The following is a 21,404-nucleotide window of genomic DNA, read 5'->3' as shown; positions in this document are numbered from 1 at the left end:
CCAGAGTCCAAAATGATGCAGGTTTATACTGTTAATTTTCAGTTTATCGTTACAGTTGGTGTTATTCCATGTCGGAAGGGACGCAGCTACAGCCAGTGGGGTAACTAGAGACAGGCAGGCAGCTATGTGCAACAAAGGTAGGCGTGTTGTTTTCATATGCAGATCTGAAATATTGTCTTATATGCAAGAGGAGGAGTGATGGGGGTTCAGGCAAAAGCCAGGCTATGGATTGCATTGCTAAATGCTCCATCAGAGTGCAATGGTCGCCTGTCCTTTTTTTAAGTGATGATGTGGGTTTAGCCTGTGCTGTATGTATGTATGGGTGGCTGACTGCCACCCACCCAGAAAGTGTATGGGAGGCTGGTTGGCTGCCAGCCTTCCTTCCATTCCTATGAGTAATGTGAGTGCTCATGAAGGGGACATGGTTGGGTCCACCCCTTTCCCGGTTATCCCCTCTAGGCCTTTTGGCTTAGATCAAGTGTAAAAAAAGAAAGGATCTTGCGACAGATCGCATCCTGAGGCACGTTTTTTTTTGTGTGAATACTTGCACTTGGGTGACTTGTGAGCACATACTGATACATACGTTCCCTATTGTTACGCCTAGCGCTCCGGGTCCCCGCTCCTCCCCGGAGCGCTCACGGCGTCTTTCTCCCTGCAGCGCCCCGGTCAGTCCCGCTGACCAGGAGCGCTGCACTGTTTTGGCCGTTGGGGATGCGATTCGCACAGCGGGACGCGCCCGCTCGCGAATCGCATCCCAGGTCACTTACCCGTCCCGGTCCCCTGCTGTCATGTGCTGGCGCGCGCGGCTCCGCTCTCTAGGGCGCGCGCGCGCCAGCTCTCTGAGACTTAAAGGGCCAGTGCACCAATGATTGGTGCCTGGCCCAATTAGCTTAATTGGCTCCCACCTGCTCCCTGCCTTTATCTAGTCTCCTCCCTTGCACTCCCTTGCCGGATCTTGTTGCCTTGTGCCAGTGAAAGCGTTTAGTGTGTCCAAAGCCTGTGTACCTGAACTTCTGCTACCCATCCTGACTACGAACCTTGCCGCCTGCCCCCGACCTTCTGCTACGTCTGACCTTGCTTCTGCCTACTCCCTTGTACCGCGCCTATCTTCAGCAGCCAGAGAGGTGAGCCGTTGCTAGTGGATACGACCTGGTCACTACCGCCGCAGCAAGACCATCCCGCTTTGCGGCGGGCTCTGGTGAAAACCAGTAGTGGCTTAGAACCGGTCCACTAGCACGGTCCACGCCAATCCCTCTCTGGCACAGAGGATCCACTACCTGGAAGCCGAATCGTGACAGTAGATCCGGCCATGGATCCCGCTGAGGTGCCGCTGCCAAGTCTCGCTGATCTTCCCACGGTGGTCGCTCAGCAATCGCAGCAGATTGCCCAACAAGGACAGCAGCTGTCGCAGTTGACCGCCATGTTACAGCAAATTCTGCCTCTGCTACAGCAGCAACCATCTCCTCCGCCAGCTCCTGCACCTCCTCCGCAGCGAGTGGCCGCTCCTAACCTCCGCTTGTCCCTGCCGGACAAATTTGATGGGGACTCCAGACTCTGCCGTGGATTTTTGTCTCAGTGTTCCCTGCATATGGAGATGTTGTCAGACTTGTTTCCTACAGAACGGTCTAAGGTGGCATTCGTAGTAAGTCTTCTTTCAGGAAAGGCCTTGTCTTGGGCCACACCGCTCTGGGACCGCAATGATCCTGCCACAGCCACAGTCCAGTCCTTCTTTGCTGAAGTCCGAAGTGTCTTTGAGGAACCTGCCCGAGCCTCTTCTGCTGAGACTGCCTTGCTGAACCTGGTCCAGGGTAATTCTTCCGTTGGCGAGTACGCCATACAATTCCGTACTTTTGCTTCTGAACTATCCTGGAATAATGAGGCTCTCTGCGCGACCTTTAAAAAAGGCCTATCCAGTCGCATCAAGGATGTGCTGGCCGCACGAGAGATTCCTGCCAACCTCCAAGAACTCATCCATTTGGCTACCCGCATTGACATGCGTTTTTCTGAGCGACACCAAGAGCTCCGCCAGGAAAAAGACTTAGATCTCTGGGCACCTCTCCCACAGCATCCTTTGCAGTCTTCGCCTGGGCCTCCCGCCGAGGAGGCCATGCAAGTGGATCGGTCTCGCCTGACCCAGGAAGAGAGGAATCGCCGTAGAGAAGAAAATCTCTGTCTGTACTGTGCCAGTACTGAGCATTTCTTGGTGGATTGCCCTATCCGTCCTCCACGCCTGGGAAACGCACGCACGCACCCAGCTCACGTGGGTGTGGCATCTTTTGCTTCTAAGTCTTCTTCTCCACGTCTCACGGTGCCCGTGCGGATTTCCTCTACAGCCAACTCCTCCATCTCAGCCGTGGCCTGCTTGGACTCTGGTGCCTCCGGGAATTTTATGTTGGAGTCCTTTGTTAATAGATTCAGCATCCCGGTGACCCGTCTCGTCAAACCGCTCTACATTTCCGCGGTCAACGGAGCCAGATTGGACTGCACCGTGCGTTACCGCACAGAACCCCTCCTGATGTCTATCGGACCCCACCACGAAAAGATTGAGTTCTTCATTCTCCCCAACTGTACCTCTGAGGTCCTCCTCGGTCTGCCTTGGCTCCGGCTTCATTCCCCCACCATTGATTGGACCACCGGGGAGATCAGGAACTGGGACTCTGCCTGCCACAGGAAGTGTCTCTCCCCCCCTCCCAGTCCCATCAGGCAAGCCTCTGTGCCTCCCCATGGCCCCCGTCCTGGTGTCACACTGCCCCGTGCCAGGCCTCGCCCTCTGCCCTCCCTCCCCATTCCCACTCCTGCTGTACTGCCTGCCGTTGAGGAAACCCTCCATTCTTTCCCGGTGTCCTCATCCCAGGGGAGGCAGTTACCGGACAAAGAGAAGGGGAGACCTAAGGGGGGGGGTACTGTTACGCCTAGCGCTCCGGGTCCCCGCTCCTCCCCGGAGCGCTCACGGCGTCTTTCTCCCTGCAGCGCCCCGGTCAGTCCCGCTGACCGGGAGCGCTGCACTGTTTTGGCCGTTGGGGATGCGATTCGCACAGCGGGACGCGCCCGCTCGCGAATCGCATCCCAGGTCACTTACCCGTCCCGGTCCCCTGCTGTCATGTGCTGGCGCGCGCGGCTCCGCTCTCTAGGGCGCGCGCGCGCCAGCTCTCTGAGACTTAAAGGGCCAGTGCACCAATGATTGGTGCCTGGCCCAATTAGCTTAATTGGCTCCCACCTGCTCCCTGCCTTTATCTAGTCTCCTCCCTTGCACTCCCTTGCCGGATCTTGTTGCCTTGTGCCAGTGAAAGCGTTTAGTGTGTCCAAAGCCTGTGTACCTGAACTTCTGCTACCCATCCTGACTACGAACCTTGCCGCCTGCCCCCGACCTTCTGCTACGTCTGACCTTGCTTCTGCCTACTCCCTTGTACCGCGCCTATCTTCAGCAGCCAGAGAGGTGAGCCGTTGCTAGTGGATACGACCTGGTCACTACCGCCGCAGCAAGACCATCCCGCTTTGCGGCGGGCTCTGGTGAAAACCAGTAGTGGCTTAGAACCGGTCCACTAGCACGGTCCACGCCAATCCCTCTCTGGCACAGAGGATCCACTACCTGGAAGCCGAATCGTGACACCTATCTGGGGACCATAAATTAAATGGATTTTTGAGAAAGGGAGCTGATTTGGAAGCTTGCTTCTGTCGCCCTATGCATTGACCCGATGTGGCAGTATCTTCGGGTAGTGAACAGTGCACCACCCCATTCCAGTGTTAAACAAGAAAGATTCTCATTTAATCCTCCGTGGGTGAGAATTTGAGTTTGAGAATTGGAGACCAAAATGATGAGTTGCACTGACTGGTTTATGAACGTCTATTCATTTAGCGTTTTAATGACCATGTTTGCACACTAATTGGTGTAAAAAAATAAAATAAAACTAAATAATAATAATCTAGCACACCTGTGCAGGTTTGACATGACATGACAGGTAGCTGTCTTGTGGGTGGTGCTGAATCCTGTTAAATGACATGAGGGTCTCATGCCTATACACAAGGGTGTGTCATTGCTGTTGCTTGACCATGCATTGGTTTCTGTGGTCAGTGAATGATAAAAACAAAATTTACCATCCATTGATGGATGGGAAATCCGCCATGAGGCATTTGTTTTTAGAAACTGCTGCTCACAACCAATGTTGCAATGGAGTGTCTCCATCTGCTGGTGGTATTGGAAAGGCATTAGTGCTATGACAGGGTCTGAAGAAGAAGAAGAAGAAGAAGACGGAAAAAAATATATATAAAAAGAAAAAGAGAGAGAGAGAGAGAGACTGACTTAGTGAGCGAGTGAGTGAGAGTGAATGAGTGAGTGAGAGTGAATGAGTGAGTGAGTGATTGAGTGAGTGAGTGAGTGAGTGAGAACAAATGAGTTAAAGCAAGTGAGTGAGAGAGATCGAATGAATGAAAGTCTGAATGACAGAAAGAAAAAAGGATGAAGAAAGAAGCATGAAGAAAAAAAAATGTATATGGAGTTGCTGACATGAGTGCAATCTACAAAGCCGTTGAGGCTGATCCTCATGGGAGGATTATTGCACCAGGACCCTTAGCACTTTTAAAATGCCATTCAATGCCACGGGCTAGATATAAACTGCAGATGACCATGTTGTGGTAGTTACCATGGATACCCAAGTGATGTGTGAGCTAACACATAGGCCCAACAGATTCCAAGAAGGCCAGAATCACCAGCGGCACCACCATCGATTGTCAGGTCACCCGGATTCAGCAAATACCAGAGTCCAAAATGATGCAGGTTTATACTGTTAATTTTCAGTTTATCGTTACAGTTGGTGTTATTCCATGTCGGAAGGGACGCAGCTACAGCCAGTGGGGTAACTAGAGACAGGCAGGCAGCTATGTGCAACAAAGGTAGGCGTGTTGTTTTCATATGCAGATCTGAAATATTGTCTTATATGCAAGAGGAGGAGTGATGGGGGTTCAGGCAAAAGCCAGGCTATGGATTGCATTGCTAAATGCTCCATCAGAGTGCAATGGTCGCCTGTCCTTTTTTTAAGTGATGATGTGGGTTTAGCCTGTGCTGTATGTATGTATGGGTGGCTGACTGCCACCCACCCAGAAAGTGTATGGGAGGCTGGTTGGCTGCCAGCCTTCCTTCCATTCCTATGAGTAATGTGAGTGCTCATGAAGGGGACATGGTTGGGTCCACCCCTTTCCCGGTTATCCCCTCTAGGCCTTTTGGCTTAGATCAAGTGTAAAAAAAGAAAGGATCTTGCGACAGATCGCATCCTGAGGCACGTTTTTTTTTGTGTGAATACTTGCACTTGGGTGACTTGTGAGCACATACTGATACATACGTTCCCTATCTGGGGACCATAAATTAAATGGATTTTTGAGAAAGGGAGCTGATTTGGAAGCTTGCTTCTGTCGCCCTATGCATTGACCCGATGTGGCAGTATCTTCGGGTAGTGAACAGTGCACCACCCCATTCCAGTGTTAAACAAGAAAGATTCTCATTTAATCCTCCGTGGGTGAGAATTTGAGTTTGAGAATTGGAGACCAAAATGATGAGTTGCACTGACTGGTTTATGAACGTCTATTCATTTAGCGTTTTAATGACCATGTTTGCACACTAATTGGTGTAAAAAAATAAAATAAAACTAAATAATAATAATCTAGCACACCTGTGCAGGTTTGACATGACATGACAGGTAGCTGTCTTGTGGGTGGTGCTGAATCCTGTTAAATGACATGAGGGTCTCATGCCTATACACAAGGGTGTGTCATTGCTGTTGCTTGACCATGCATTGGTTTCTGTGGTCAGTGAATGATAAAAACAAAATTTACCATCCATTGATGGATGGGAAATCCGCCATGAGGCATTTGTTTTTAGAAACTGCTGCTCACAACCAATGTTGCAATGGAGTGTCTCCATCTGCTGGTGGTATTGGAAAGGCATTAGTGCTATGACAGGGTCTGAAGAAGAAGAAGAAGAAGAAGACGGAAAAAAATATATATAAAAAGAAAAAGAGAGAGAGAGAGAGAGAGAGAGAGACTGACTTAGTGAGCGAGTGAGTGAGAGAGTGAGAGTGAGTGAGAGTGAATGAGTGAGTGAGTGATTGAGTGAGTGAGTGAGTGAGTGAGAACAAATGAGTTAAAGCAAGTGAGTGAGAGAGATCGAATGAATGAAAGTCTGAATGACAGAAAGAAAAAAGGATGAAGAAAGAAGCATGAAGAAAAAAAAATGTATATGGAGTTGCTGACATGAGTGCAATCTACAAAGCCGTTGAGGCTGATCCTCATGGGAGGATTATTGCACCAGGACCCTTAGCACTTTTAAAATGCCATTCAATGCCACGGGCTAGATGTAAACTGCAGATGACCATGTTGTGGTAGTTACCATGGATACCCAAGTGATGTGTGAGCTAACACATAGGCCCAACAGATTCCAAGAAGGCCAGAATCACCAGCGGCACCACCATCGATTGTCAGGTCACCCGGATTCAGCAAATACCAGAGTCCAAAATGATGCAGGTTTATACTGTTAATTTTCAGTTTATCGTTACAGTTGGTGTTATTCCATGTCGGAAGGGACGCAGCTACAGCCAGTGGGGTAACTAGAGACAGGCAGGCAGCTATGTGCAACAAAGGTAGGCGTGTTGTTTTCATATGCAGATCTGAAATATTGTCTTATATGCAAGAGGAGGAGTGATGGGGGTTCAGGCAAAAGCCAGGCTATGGATTGCATTGCTAAATGCTCCATCAGAGTGCAATGGTCGCCTGTCCTTTTTTTAAGTGATGATGTGGGTTTAGCCTGTGCTGTATGTATGTATGGGTGGCTGACTGCCACCCACCCAGAAAGTGTATGGGAGGCTGGTTGGCTGCCAGCCTTCCTTCCATTCCTATGAGTAATGTGAGTGCTCATGAAGGGGACATGGTTGGGTCCACCCCTTTCCCGGTTATCCCCTCTAGGCCTTTTGGCTTAGATCAAGTGTAAAAAAAGAAAGGATCTTGCGACAGATCGCATCCTGAGGCACGTTTTTTTTTGTGTGAATACTTGCACTTGGGTGACTTGTGAGCACATACTGATACATACGTTCCCTATCTGGGGACCATAAATTAAATGGATTTTTGAGAAAGGGAGCTGATTTGGAAGCTTGCTTCTGTCGCCCTATGCATTGACCCGATGTGGCAGTATCTTCGGGTAGTGAACAGTGCACCACCCCATTCCAGTGTTAAACAAGAAAGATTCTCATTTAATCCTCCGTGGGTGAGAATTTGAGTTTGAGAATTGGAGACCAAAATGATGAGTTGCACTGACTGGTTTATGAACGTCTATTCATTTAGCGTTTTAATGACCATGTTTGCACACTAATTGGTGTAAAAAAATAAAATAAAACTAAATAATAATAATCTAGCACACCTGTGCAGGTTTGACATGACATGACAGGTAGCTGTCTTGTGGGTGGTGCTGAATCCTGTTAAATGACATGAGGGTCTCATGCCTATACACAAGGGTGTGTCATTGCTGTTGCTTGACCATGCATTGGTTTCTGTGGTCAGTGAATGATAAAAACAAAATTTACCATCCATTGATGGATGGGAAATCCGCCATGAGGCATTTGTTTTTAGAAACTGCTGCTCACAACCAATGTTGCAATGGAGTGTCTCCATCTGCTGGTGGTATTGGAAAGGCATTAGTGCTATGACAGGGTCTGAAGAAGAAGAAGAAGAAGAAGAAGACGGAAAAAAATATATATAAAAAGAAAAAGAGAGAGAGAGAGAGAGACTGACTTAGTGAGCGAGTGAGTGAGAGAGTGAGAGTGAGTGAGAGTGAATGAGTGAGTGAGTGATTGAGTGAGTGAGTGAGTGAGTGAGAACAAATGAGTTAAAGCAAGTGAGTGAGAGAGATCGAATGAATGAAAGTCTGAATGACAGAAAGAAAAAAGGATGAAGAAAGAAGCATGAAGAAAAAAAAATGTATATGGAGTTGCTGACATGAGTGCAATCTACAAAGCCGTTGAGGCTGATCCTCATGGGAGGATTATTGCACCAGGACCCTTAGCACTTTTAAAATGCCATTCAATGCCACGGGCTAGATATAAACTGCAGATGACCATGTTGTGGTAGTTACCATGGATACCCAAGTGATGTGTGAGCTAACACATAGGCCCAACAGATTCCAAGAAGGCCAGAATCACCAGCGGCACCACCATCGATTGTCAGGTCACCCGGATTCAGCAAATACCAGAGTCCAAAATGATGCAGGTTTATACTGTTAATTTTCAGTTTATCGTTACAGTTGGTGTTATTCCATGTCGGAAGGGACGCAGCTACAGCCAGTGGGGTAACTAGAGACAGGCAGGCAGCTATGTGCAACAAAGGTAGGCGTGTTGTTTTCATATGCAGATCTGAAATATTGTCTTATATGCAAGAGGAGGAGTGATGGGGGTTCAGGCAAAAGCCAGGCTATGGATTGCATTGCTAAATGCTCCATCAGAGTGCAATGGTCGCCTGTCCTTTTTTTAAGTGATGATGTGGGTTTAGCCTGTGCTGTATGTATGTATGGGTGGCTGACTGCCACCCACCCAGAAAGTGTATGGGAGGCTGGTTGGCTGCCAGCCTTCCTTCCATTCCTATGAGTAATGTGAGTGCTCATGAAGGGGACATGGTTGGGTCCACCCCTTTCCCGGTTATCCCCTCTAGGCCTTTTGGCTTAGATCAAGTGTAAAAAAAGAAAGGATCTTGCGACAGATCGCATCCTGAGGCACGTTTTTTTTGGTGTGAATACTTGCACTTGGGTGACTTGTGAGCACATACTGATACATACGTTCCCTATCTGGGGACCATAAATTAAATGGATTTTTGAGAAAGGGAGCTGATTTGGAAGCTTGCTTCTGTCGCCCTATGCATTGACCCGATGTGGCAGTATCTTCGGGTAGTGAACAGTGCACCACCCCATTCCAGTGTTAAACAAGAAAGATTCTCATTTAATCCTCCGTGGGTGAGAATTTGAGTTTGAGAATTGGAGACCAAAATGATGAGTTGCACTGACTGGTTTATGAACGTCTATTCATTTAGCGTTTTAATGACCATGTTTGCACACTAATTGGTGTAAAAAAATAAAATAAAACTAAATAATAATAATCTAGCACACCTGTGCAGGTTTGACATGACATGACAGGTAGCTGTCTTGTGGGTGGTGCTGAATCCTGTTAAATGACATGAGGGTCTCATGCCTATACACAAGGGTGTGTCATTGCTGTTGCTTGACCATGCATTGGTTTCTGTGGTCAGTGAATGATAAAAACAAAATTTACCATCCATTGATGGATGGGAAATCCGCCATGAGGCATTTGTTTTTAGAAACTGCTGCTCACAACCAATGTTGCAATGGAGTGTCTCCATCTGCTGGTGGTATTGGAAAGGCATTAGTGCTATGACAGGGTCTGAAGAAGAAGAAGAAGACGGAAAAAAATATATATAAAAAGAAAAAGAGAGAGAGAGAGAGAGACTGACTTAGTGAGCGAGTGAGTGAGAGAGTGAGAGTGAGTGAGAGTGAATGAGTGAGTGATTGAGTCAGTGAGTGAGTGAGTGAGAACAAATGAGTTAAAGCAAGTGAGTGAGAGAGATCGAATGAATGAAAGTCTGAATGACAGAAAGAAAAAAGGATGAAGAAAGAAGCATGAAGAAAAAAAAATGTATTTGGAGTTGCTGACATGAGTGCAATCTACAAAGCCGTTGAGGCTGATCCTCATGGGAGGATTATTGCACCAGGACCCTTAGCACTTTTAAAATGCCATTCAATGCCACGGGCTAGATGTAAACTGCAGATGACCATGTTGTGGTAGTTACCATGGATACCCAAGTGATGTGTGAGCTAACACATAGGCCCAACAGATTCCAAGAAGGCCAGAATCACCAGCGGCACCACCATCGATTGTCAGGTCACCCGGATTCAGCAAATACCAGAGTCCAAAATGATGCAGGTTTATACTGTTAATTTTCAGTTTATCGTTACAGTTGGTGTTATTCCATGTCGGAAGGGACGCAGCTACAGCCAGTGGGGTAACTAGAGACAGGCAGGCAGCTATGTGCAACAAAGGTAGGCGTGTTGTTTTCATATGCAGATCTGAAATATTGTCTTATATGCAAGAGGAGGAGTGATGGGGGTTCAGGCAAAAGCCAGGCTATGGATTGCATTGCTAAATGCTCCATCAGAGTGCAATGGTCGCCTGTCCTTTTTTTAAGTGATGATGTGGGTTTAGCCTGTGCTGTATGTATGTATGGGTGGCTGACTGCCACCCACCCAGAAAGTGTATGGGAGGCTGGTTGGCTGCCAGCCTTCCTTCCATTCCTATGAGTAATGTGAGTGCTCATGAAGGGGACATGGTTGGGTCCACCCCTTTCCCGGTTATCCCCTCTAGGCCTTTTGGCTTAGATCAAGTGTAAAAAAAGAAAGGATCTTGCGACAGATCGCATCCTGAGGCACGTTTTTTTTGGTGTGAATACTTGCACTTGGGTGACTTGTGAGCACATACTGATACATACGTTCCCTATCTGGGGACCATAAATTAAATGGATTTTTGAGAAAGGGAGCTGATTTGGAAGCTTGCTTCTGTCGCCCTATGCATTGACCCGATGTGGCAGTATCTTCGGGTAGTGAACAGTGCACCACCCCATTCCAGTGTTAAACAAGAAAGATTCTCATTTAATCCTCCGTGGGTGAGAATTTGAGTTTGAGAATTGGAGACCAAAATGATGAGTTGCACTGACTGGTTTATGAACGTCTATTCATTTAGCGTTTTAATGACCATGTTTGCACACTGATTGGTGTAAAAAAATAAAATAAAACTAAATAATAATAATCTAGCACACCTGTGCAGGTTTGACATGACATGACAGGTAGCTGTCTTGTGGGTGGTGCTGAATCCTGTTAAATGACATGAGGGTCTCATGCCTATACACAAGGGTGTGTCATTGCTGTTGCTTGACCATGCATTGGTTTCTGTGGTCAGTGAATGATAAAAACAAAATTTACCATCCATTGATGGATGGGAAATCCGCCATGAGGCATTTGTTTTTAGAAACTGCTGCTCACAACCAATGTTGCAATGGAGTGTCTCCATCTGCTGGTGGTATTGGAAAGGCATTAGTGCTATGACAGGGTCTGAAGAAGATGAAGAAGAAGACGGAAAAAAATATATATAAAAAGAAAAAGAGAGAGAGAGAGAGAGACTGACTTAGTGAGCGAGTGAGTGAGAGAGTGAGAGTGAATGAGTGAGTGAGTGATTGAGTGAGTGAGTGAGTGAGTGAGAACAAATGAGTTAAAGCAAGTGAGTGAGAGAGATCGAATGAATGAAAGTCTGAATGACAGAAAGAAAAAAGGATGAAGAAAGAAGCATGAAGAAAAAAAAATGTATATGGAGTTGCTGACATGAGTGCAATCTACAAAGCCGTTGAGGCTGATCCTCATGGGAGGATTATTGCACCGGGACCCTTAGCACTTTTAAAATGCCATTCAATGCCACGGGCTAGATGTAAACTGCAGATGACCATGTTGTGGTAGTTACCATGGATACCCAAGTGATGTGTGAGCTAACACATAGGCCCAACAGATTCCAAGAAGGCCAGAATCACCAGCGGCACCACCATCGATTGTCAGGTCACCCGGATTCAGCAAATACCAGAGTCCAAAATGATGCAGGTTTATACTGTTAATTTTCAGTTTATCGTTACAGTTGGTGTTATTCCCTGTCGGAAGGGACGCAGCTACAGCCAGTGGGGTAACTAGAGACAGGCAGGCAGCTATGTGCAACAAAGGTAGGCGTGTTGTTTTCATATGCAGATCTGAAATATTGTCTTATATGCAAGAGGAGGAGTGATGGGGGTTCAGGCATAAGCCAGGCTATGGATTGCATTGCTAAATGCTCCATCAGAGTGCAATGGTCGCCTGTCCTTTTTTTAAGTGATGATGTGGGTTTAGCCTGTGCTGTATGTATGGGTGGCTGACTGCAACCCACCCAGAAAGTGTATGGGAGGCTGGTTGGCTGCCAGCCTTCCTTCCATTCCTATGAGTAATGTGAGTGCTCATGAAGGGGACATGGTTGGGTCCACCCCTTTCCCGGTTATCCCCTCTAGGCCTTTTGGCTTAGATCAAGTGTAAAAAAAGAAAGGATCTTGCGACAGATCGCATCCTGAGGCACGTTTTTTTTTGTGTGAATACTTGCACTTGGGTGACTTGTGAGAACATACTGATACATACGTTCCCTATCTGGGGACCATAAATTAAATGGATTTTTGAGAAAGGGAGCTGATTTGGAAGCTTGCTTCTGTCGCCCTATGCATTGACCCGATGTGGCAGTATCTTCGGGTAGTGAACAGTGCACCACCCCATTCCAGTGTTAAACAAGAAAGATTCTCATTTAATCCTCCGTGGGTGAGAATTTGAGTTTGAGAATTGGAGACCAAAATGATGAGTTGCACTGACTGGTTTATGAACGTCTATTCATTTAGCGTTTTAATGACCATGTTTGCACACTGATTGGTGTAAAAAAATAAAATAAAACTAAATAATAATAATCTAGCACACCTGTGCAGGTTTGACATGACATGACAGGTAGCTGTCTTGTGGGTGGTGCTGAATCCTGTTAAATGACATGAGGGTCTCATGCCTATACACAAGGGTGTGTCATTGCTGTTGCTTGACCATGCATTGGTTTCTGTGGTCAGTGAATGATAAAAACAAAATTTACCATCCATTGATGGATGGGAAATCCGCCATGAGGCATTTGTTTTTAGAAACTGCTGCTCACAACCAATGTTGCAATGGAGTGTCTCCATCTGCTGGTGGTATTGGAAAGGCATTAGTGCTATGACAGGGTCTGAAGAAGAAGAAGAAGAAGAAGACGGAAAAAAATATATATAAAAAGAAAAAGAGAGAGAGAGAGAGAGACTGACTTAGTGAGCGAGTGAGTGAGAGAGTGAGAGTGAGTGAGAGTGAATGAGTGAGTGAGTGATTGAGTGAGTGAGTGAGTGAGTGAGAACAAATGAGTTAAAGCAAGTGAGTGAGAGAGATCGAATGAATGAAAGTCTGAATGACAGAAAGAAAAAAGGATGAAGAAAGAAGCATGAAGAAAAAAAAATGTATATGGAGTTGCTGACATGAGTGCAATCTACAAAGCCGTTGAGGCTGATCCTCATGGGAGGATTATTGCACCAGGACCCTTAGCACTTTTAAAATGCCATTCAATGCCACGGGCTAGATGTAAACTGCAGATGACCATGTTGTGGTAGTTACCATGGATACCCAAGTGATGTGTGAGCTAACACATAGGCCCAACAGATTCCAAGAAGGCCAGAATCACCAGCGGCACCACCATCGATTGTCAGGTCACCCGGATTCAGCAAATACCAGAGTCCAAAATGATGCAGGTTTATACTGTTAATTTTCAGTTTATCGTTACAGTTGGTGTTATTCCATGTCGGAAGGGACGCAGCTACAGCCAGTGGGGTAACTAGAGACAGGCAGGCAGCTATGTGCAACAAAGGTAGGTGTGTTGTTTTCATATGCAGATCTGAAATATTGTCTTATATGCAAGAGGAGGAGTGATGGGGGTTCAGGCAAAAGCCAGGCTATGGATTGCATTGCTAAATGCTCCATCAGAGTGCAATGGTCGCCTGTCCTTTTTTTAAGTGATGATGTGGGTTTAGCCTGTGCTGTATGTATGTATGGGTGGCTGACTGCCACCCACCCAGAAAGTGTATGGGAGGCTGGTTGGCTGCCAGCCTTCCTTCCATTCCTATGAGTAATGTGAGTGCTCATGAAGGGGACATGGTTGGGTCCACCCCTTTCCCGGTTATCCCCTCTAGGCCTTTTGGCTTAGATCAAGTGTAAAAAAAGAAAGGATCTTGCGACAGATCGCATCCTGAGGCACGTTTTTTTTTTTTGTGTGAATACTTGCACTTGGGTGACTTGTGAGCACATACTGATACATACGTTCCCTATCTGGGGACCATAAATTAAATGGATTTTTGAGAAAGGGAGCTGATTTGGAAGCTTGCTTCTGTCGCCCTATGCATTGACCCGATGTGGCAGTATCTTCGGGTAGTGAACAGTGCACCACCCCATTCCAGTGTTAAACAAGAAAGATTCTCATTTAATCCTCCGTGGGTGAGAATTTGAGTTTGAGAATTGGAGACCAAAATGATGAGTTGCACTGACTGGTTTATGAACGTCTATTCATTTAGCGTTTTAATGACCATGTTTGCACACTGATTGGTGTAAAAAAATAAAATAAAACTAAATAATAATAATCTAGCACACCTGTGCAGGTTTGACATGACATGACATGACAGGTAGCTGTCTTGTGGGTGGTGCTGAATCCTGTTAAATGACATGAGGGTCTCATGCCTATACACAAGGGTGTGTCATTGCTGTTGCTTGACCATGCATTGGTTTCTGTGGTCAGTGAATGATAAAAACAAAATTTACCATCCATTGATGGATGGGAAATCCGCCATGAGGCATTTGTTTTTAGAAACTGCTGCTCACAACCAATGTTGCAATGGAGTGTCTCCATCTGCTGGTGGTATTGGAAAGGCATTAGTGCTATGACAGGGTCTGAAGAAGAAGAAGAAGAAGAAGAAGAAGACGGAAAAAAATATATATAAAAAGAAAAAGAGAGAGAGAGAGAGAGAGACTGACTTAGTGAGCGAGTGAGTGAGAGAGTGAGAGTGAGTGAGAGTGAATGAGTGAGTGAGTGATTGAGTGAGTGAGTGAGTGAGTGAGAACAAATGAGTTAAAGCAAGTGAGTGAGAGAGATCGAATGAATGAAAGTCTGAATGACAGAAAGAAAAAAGGATGAAGAAAGAAGCATGAAGAAAAAAAAATGTATATGGAGTTGCTGACATGAGTGCAATCTACAAAGCCGTTGAGGCTGATCCTCATGGGAGGATTATTGCACCAGGACCCTTAGCACTTTTAAAATGCCATTCAATGCCACGGGCTAGATGTAAACTGCAGATGACCATGTTGTGGTAGTTACCATGGATACCCAAGTGATGTGTGAGCTAACACATAGGCCCAACAGATTCCAAGAAGGCCAGAATCACCAGCGGCACCACCATCGATTGTCAGGTCACCCGGATTCAGCAAATACCAGAGTCCAAAATGATGCAGGTTTATACTGTTAATTTTCAGTTTATCGTTACAGTTGGTGTTATTCCATGTCGGAAGGGACGCAGCTACAGCCAGTGGGGTAACTAGAGACAGGCAGGCAGCTATGTGCAACAAAGGTAGGCGTGTTGTTTTCATATGCAGATCTGAAATATTGTCTTATATGCAAGAGGAGGAGTGATGGGGGTTCAGGCAAAAGCCAGGCTATGGATTGCATTGCTAAATGCTCCATCAGAGTGCAATGGTCGCCTGTCCTTTTTTTAAGTGATGATGTGGGTTTAGCCTGTGCTGTATGTATGTATGGGTGGCTGACTGCCACCCACCCAGAAAGTGTATGGGAGGCTGGTTGGCTGCCAGTCTTCCTTCCATTCCTATGAGTAATGTGAGTGCTCATGAAGGGGACATGGTTGGGTCCACCCCTTTCCCGGTTGTCCCCTCTAGGCCTTTTGGCTTAGATCAAGTGTAAAAAAAGAAAGGATCTTGCGACAGATCGCATCCTGAGGCACGTTTTTTTTTGTGTGAATACTTGCACTTGGGTGACTTGTGAGCACATACTGATACATACGTTCCCTATCTGGGGACCATAAATTAAATGGATTTTTGAGAAAGGGAGCTGATTTGGAAGCTTGCTTCTGTCGCCCTATGCATTGACCCGATGTGGCAGTATCTTCGGGTAGTGAACAGTGCACCACCCCATTCCAGTGTTAAACAAGAAAGATTCTCATTTAATCCTCCGTGGGTGAGAATTTGAGTTTGAGAATTGGAGACCAAAATGATGAGTTGCACTGACTGGTTTATGAACGTCTATTCATTTAGCGTTTTAATGACCATGTTTGCACACTGATTGGTGTAAAAAAAATAAAATAAAACTAAATAATAATAATCTAGCACACCTGTGCAGGTTTGACATGACATGACAGGTAGCTGTCTTGTGGGTGGTGCTGAATCCTGTTAAATGACATGAGGGTCTCATGCCTATACACAAGGGTGTGTCATTGCTGTTGCTTGACCATGCATTGGTTTCTGTGGTCAGTGAATGATAAAAACAAAATTTACCATCCATTGATGGATGGGAAATCCGCCATGAGGCATTTGTTTTTAGAAACTGCTGCTCACAACCAATGTTGCAATGGAGTGTCTCCATTTGCTGGTGGTATTGGAAAGGCATTAGTGCTATGACAGGGTCTGAAGAAGAAGAAGAAGAAGACGGAAAAAAATATATATAAAAAGAAAAAGAGAGAGAGAGAGAGAGACTGACTTAGTGAGCGAGTGAGTGAGAGAGTGAGAGTGAGTGAGAGTGAATGAGTGAGTGAGTGATTGAGTGAGTGAGTGAGTGAGTGAGAACAAATGAGTTAAAGCAAGTGAGTGAGAGAGATCGAATGAATGAAAGTCTGAATGACAGAAAGAAAAAAGGATGAAGAAAGAAGCATGAAGAAAAAAAAATGTATATGGAGTTGCTGACATGAGTGCAATCTACAAAGCCGTTGAGGCTGATCCTCATGGGAGGATTATTGCACCAGGACCCTTAGCACTTTTAAAATGCCATTCAATGCCACGGGCTAGATGTAAACTGCAGATGACCATGTTGTGGTAGTTACCATGGATACCCAAGTGATGTGTGAGCTAACACATAGGCCCAACAGATTCCAAGAAGGCCAGAATCACCAGCGGCACCACCATCGATTGTCAGGTCACCCGGATTCAGCAAATACCAGAGTCCAAAATGATGCAGGTTTATACTGTTAATTTTCAGTTTATCGTTACAGTTGGTGTTATTCCATGTCGGAAGGGACGCAGCTACAGCCAGTGGGGTAACTAGAGACAGGCAGGCAGCTATGTGCAACAAAGGTAGGCGTGTTGTTTTCATATGCAGATCTGAAATATTGTCTTATATGCAAGAGGAGGAGTGATGGGGGTTCAGGCAAAAGCCAGGCTATGGATTGCATTGCTAAATGCTCCATCAGAGTGCAATGGTCGCCTGTCCTTTTTTTAAGTGATGATGTGGGTTTAGCCTGTGCTGTATGTATGTATGGGTGGCTGACTGCCACCCACCCAGAAAGTGTATGGGAGGCTGGTTGGCTGCCAGCCTTCCTTCCATTCCTATGAGTAATGTGAGTGCTCATGAAGGGGACATGGTTGGGTCCACCCATTTCCCGGTTATCCCCTCTAGGCCTTTTGGCTTAGATCAAGTGTAAAAAAAGAAAGGATCTTGCGACAGATCGCATCCTGAGGCACGTTTTTTTTTGTGTGAATACTTGCACTTGGGTGACTTGTGAGCACATACTGATACATACGTTCCCTATCTGGGGACCATAAATTAAATGGATTTTTGAGAAAGGGAGCTGATTTGGAAGCTTGCTTCTGTCGCCCTATGCATTGACCCGATGTGGCAGTATCTTCGGGTAGTGAACAGTGCACCACCCCATTCCAGTGTTAAACAAGAAAGATTCTCATTTAATCCTCCGTGGGTGAGAATTTGAGTTTGAGAATTGGAGACCAAAATGATGAGTTGCACTGACTGGTTTATGAACGTCTATTCATTTAGCGTTTTAATGACCATGTTTGCACACTGATTGGTGTAAAAAAATAAAATAAAACTAAATAATAATAATCTAGCACACCTGTGCAGGTTTGACATGACATGACAGGTAGCTGTCTTGTGGGTGGTGCTGAATCCTGTTAAATGACATGAGGGTCTCATGCCTATACACAAGGGTGTGTCATTGCTGTTGCTTGACCATGCATTGGTTTCTGTGGTCAGTGAATGATAAAAACAAAATTTACCATCCATTGATGGATGGGAAATCCGCCATGAGGCATTTGTTTTTAGAAACTGCTGCTCACAACCAATGTTGCAATGGAGTGTCTCCATCTGCTGGTGGTATTGGAAAGGCATTAGTGCTATGACAGGGTCTGAAGAAGAAGAAGAAGAAGAAGACGGAAAAAAATATATATAAAAAGAAAAAGAGAGAGAGAGAGAGAGACTGACTTAGTGAGCGAGTGAGTGAGAGAGTGAGAGTGAATGAGTGAGTGAGTGATTGAGTGAGTGAGTGAGTGAGTGAGAACAAATGAGTTAAAGCAAGTGAGTGAGAGAGATCGAATGAATAAAAGTCTGAATGACAGAAAGAAAAAAGGATAAAGAAAGAAGCATGAAGAAAAAAAAATGTATATGGAGTTGCTGACATGAGTGCAATCTACAAAGCCGTTGAGGCTGATCCTCATGGGAGGATTATTGCACCAGGACCCTTAGCACTTTTAAAATGCCATTCAATGCCACGGGCTAGATGTAAACTGCAGATGACCATGTTGTGGTAGTTACCATGGATACCCAAGTGATGTGTGAGCTAACACATAGGCCCAACAGATTCCAAGAAGGCCAGAATCACCAGCGGCACCACCATCGATTGTCAGGTCACCCGGATTCAGCAAATACCAGAGTCCAAAATGATGCAGGTTTATACTGTTAATTTTCAGTTTATCGTTACAGTTGGTGTTATTCCCTGTCGGAAGGGACGCAGCTACAGCCAGTGGGGTAACTAGAGACAGGCAGGCAGCTATGTGCAACAAAGGTAGGCGTGTTGTTTTCATATGCAGATCTGAAATATTGTCTTATATGCAAGAGGAGGAGTGATGGGGGTTCAGGCATAAGCCAGGCTATGGATTGCATTGCTAAATGCTCCATCAGAGTGCAATGGTCGCCTGTCCTTTTTTTAAGTGATGATGTGGGTTTAGCCTGTGCTGTATGTATGGGTGGCTGACTGCAACCCACCCAGAAAGTGTATGGGAGGCTGGTTGGCTGCCAGCCTTCCTTCCATTCCTATGAGTAATGTGAGTGCTCATGAAGGGGACATGGTTGGGTCCACCCCTTTCCCGGTTATCCCCTCTAGGCCTTTTGGCTTAGATCAAGTGTAAAAAAAGAAAGGATCTTGCGACAGATCGCATCCTGAGGCACGTTTTTTTTTGTGTGAATACTTGCACTTGGGTGACTTGTGAGAACATACTGATACATACGTTCCCTATCTGGGGACCATAAATTAAATGGATTTTTGAGAAAGGGAGCTGATTTGGAAGCTTGCTTCTGTCGCCCTATGCATTGACCCGATGTGGCAGTATCTTCGGGTAGTGAACAGTGCACCACCCCATTCCAGTGTTAAACAAGAAAGATTCTCATTTAATCCTCCGTGGGTGAGAATTTGAGTTTGAGAATTGGAGACCAAAATGATGAGTTGCACTGACTGGTTTATGAACGTCTATTCATTTAGCGTTTTAATGACCATGTTTGCACACTGATTGGTGTAAAAAAATAAAATAAAACTAAATAATAATAATCTAGCACACCTGTGCAGGTTTGACATGACATGACAGGTAGCTGTCTTGTGGGTGGTGCTGAATCCTGTTAAATGACATGAGGGTCTCATGCCTATACACAAGGGTGTGTCATTGCTGTTGCTTGACCATGCATTGGTTTCTGTGGTCAGTGAATGATAAAAACAAAATTTACCATCCATTGATGGATGGGAAATCCGCCATGAGGCATTTGTTTTTAGAAACTGCTGCTCACAACCAATGTTGCAATGGAGTGTCTCCATCTGCTGGTGGTATTGGAAAGGCATTAGTGCTATGACAGGGTCTGAAGAAGAAGAAGAAGAAGAAGACGGAAAAAAATATATATAAAAAGAAAAAGAGAGAGAGAGAGAGAGACTGACTTAGTGAGCGAGTGAGTGAGAGAGTGAGAGTGAGTGAGAGTGAATGAGTGAGTGAGTGATTGAGTGAGTGAGTGAGTGAGTGAGAACAAATGAGTTAAAGCAAGTGAGTGAGAGAGATCGAATGAATGAAAGTCTGAATGACAGAAAGAAAAAAGGATGAAGAAAGAAGCATGAAGAAAAAAAAATGTATATGGAGTTGCTGACATGAGTGCAATCTACAAAGCCGTTGAGGCTGATCCTCATGGGAGGATTATTGCACCAGGACCCTTAGCACTTTTAAAATGCCATTCAATGCCACGGGCTAGATGTAAACTGCAGATGACCATGTTGTGGTAGTTACCATGGATACCCAAGTGATGTGTGAGCTAACACATAGGCCCAACAGATTCCAAGAAGGCCAGAATCACCAGCGGCACCACCATCGATTGTCAGGTCACCCGGATTCAGCAAATACCAGAGTCCAAAATGATGCAGGTTTATACTGTTAATTTTCAGTTTATCGTTACAGTTGGTGTTATTCCATGTCGGAAGGGACGCAGCTACAGCCAGTGGGGTAACTAGAGACAGGCAGGCAGCTATGTGCAACAAAGGTAGGCGTGTTGTTTTCATATGCAGATCTGAAATATTGTCTTATATGCAAGAGGAGGAGTGATGGGGGTTCAGGCAAAAGCCAGGCTATGGATTGCATTGCTAAATGCTCCATCAGAGTGCAATGGTCGCCTGTCCTTTTTTTAAGTGATGATGTGGGTTTAGCCTGTGCTGTATGTATGTATGGGTGGCTGACTGCCACCCACCCAGAAAGTGTATGGGAGGCTGGTTGGCTGCCAGCCTTCCTTCCATTCCTATGAGTAATGTGAGTGCTCATGAAGGGGACATGGTTGGGTCCACCCCTTTCCCGGTTATCCCCTCTAGGCCTTTTGGCTTAGATCAAGTGTAAAAAAAGAAAGGATCTTGCGACAGATCGCATCCTGAGGCACGTTTTTTTTTTTGTGTGAATACTTGCACTTGGGTGACTTGTGAGCACATACTGATACATACGTTCCCTATCTGGGGACCATAAATTAAATGGATTTTTGAGAAAGGGAGCTGATTTGGAAGCTTGCTTCTGTCGCCCTATGCATTGACCCGATGTGGCAGTATCTTCGGGTAGTGAACAGTGCACCACCCCATTCCAGTGTTAAACAAGAAAGATTCTCATTTAATCCTCCGTGGGTGAGAATTTGAGTTTGAGAATTGGAGACCAAAATGATGAGTTGCACTGACTGGTTTATGAACGTCTATTCATTTAGCGTTTTAATGACCATGTTTGCACACTGATTGGTGTAAAAAAATAAAATAAAACTAAATAATAATAATCTAGCACACCTGTGCAGGTTTGACATGACATGACAGGTAGCTGTCTTGTGGGTGGTGCTGAATCCTGTTAAATGACATGAGGGTCTCATGCCTATACACAAGGGTGTGTCATTGCTGTTGCTTGACCATGCATTGGTTTCTGTGGTCAGTGAATGATAAAAACAAAATTTACCATCCATTGATGG

The 21,404-nt window shown here is 45.6% G+C and overlaps 10 pseudogenes; all 10 read left to right on the top strand.

Annotated features, from left to right (window-relative positions):
* Nucleotides 1-5,201: 5,201 nt before the first annotated feature.
* LOC130286179 (U2 spliceosomal RNA) lies at nt 5,202-5,465 on the top strand (annotated as a pseudogene).
* Nucleotides 5,466-6,940: 1,475 nt separating this feature from the next.
* Nucleotides 6,941-7,204, top strand: LOC130286178 (U2 spliceosomal RNA; annotated as a pseudogene).
* Nucleotides 7,205-8,674: 1,470 nt separating this feature from the next.
* On the top strand, nt 8,675-8,938 carry LOC130289994 (U2 spliceosomal RNA; annotated as a pseudogene).
* Nucleotides 8,939-10,395: 1,457 nt separating this feature from the next.
* Nucleotides 10,396-10,659, top strand: LOC130289983 (U2 spliceosomal RNA; annotated as a pseudogene).
* Nucleotides 10,660-12,109: 1,450 nt separating this feature from the next.
* LOC130285608 (U2 spliceosomal RNA) lies at nt 12,110-12,373 on the top strand (annotated as a pseudogene).
* A 1,467-nt stretch (nt 12,374-13,840) lies between these two features.
* LOC130288434 (U2 spliceosomal RNA) lies at nt 13,841-14,107 on the top strand (annotated as a pseudogene).
* A 1,480-nt stretch (nt 14,108-15,587) lies between these two features.
* On the top strand, nt 15,588-15,851 carry LOC130289468 (U2 spliceosomal RNA; annotated as a pseudogene).
* Nucleotides 15,852-17,316: 1,465 nt separating this feature from the next.
* Nucleotides 17,317-17,580, top strand: LOC130286177 (U2 spliceosomal RNA; annotated as a pseudogene).
* Nucleotides 17,581-19,033: 1,453 nt separating this feature from the next.
* Nucleotides 19,034-19,297, top strand: LOC130285607 (U2 spliceosomal RNA; annotated as a pseudogene).
* A 1,467-nt stretch (nt 19,298-20,764) lies between these two features.
* On the top strand, nt 20,765-21,030 carry LOC130288278 (U2 spliceosomal RNA; annotated as a pseudogene).
* Nucleotides 21,031-21,404: the final 374 nt, after the last annotated feature.

This window comes from Hyla sarda, chromosome 8 (genome assembly GCF_029499605.1).
Source record: "Hyla sarda isolate aHylSar1 chromosome 8, aHylSar1.hap1, whole genome shotgun sequence".
Lineage (NCBI taxonomy): Eukaryota > Metazoa > Chordata > Amphibia > Anura > Hylidae > Hyla > Hyla sarda.
This window is presented reverse-complemented; position numbering and strand designations above follow the sequence as displayed.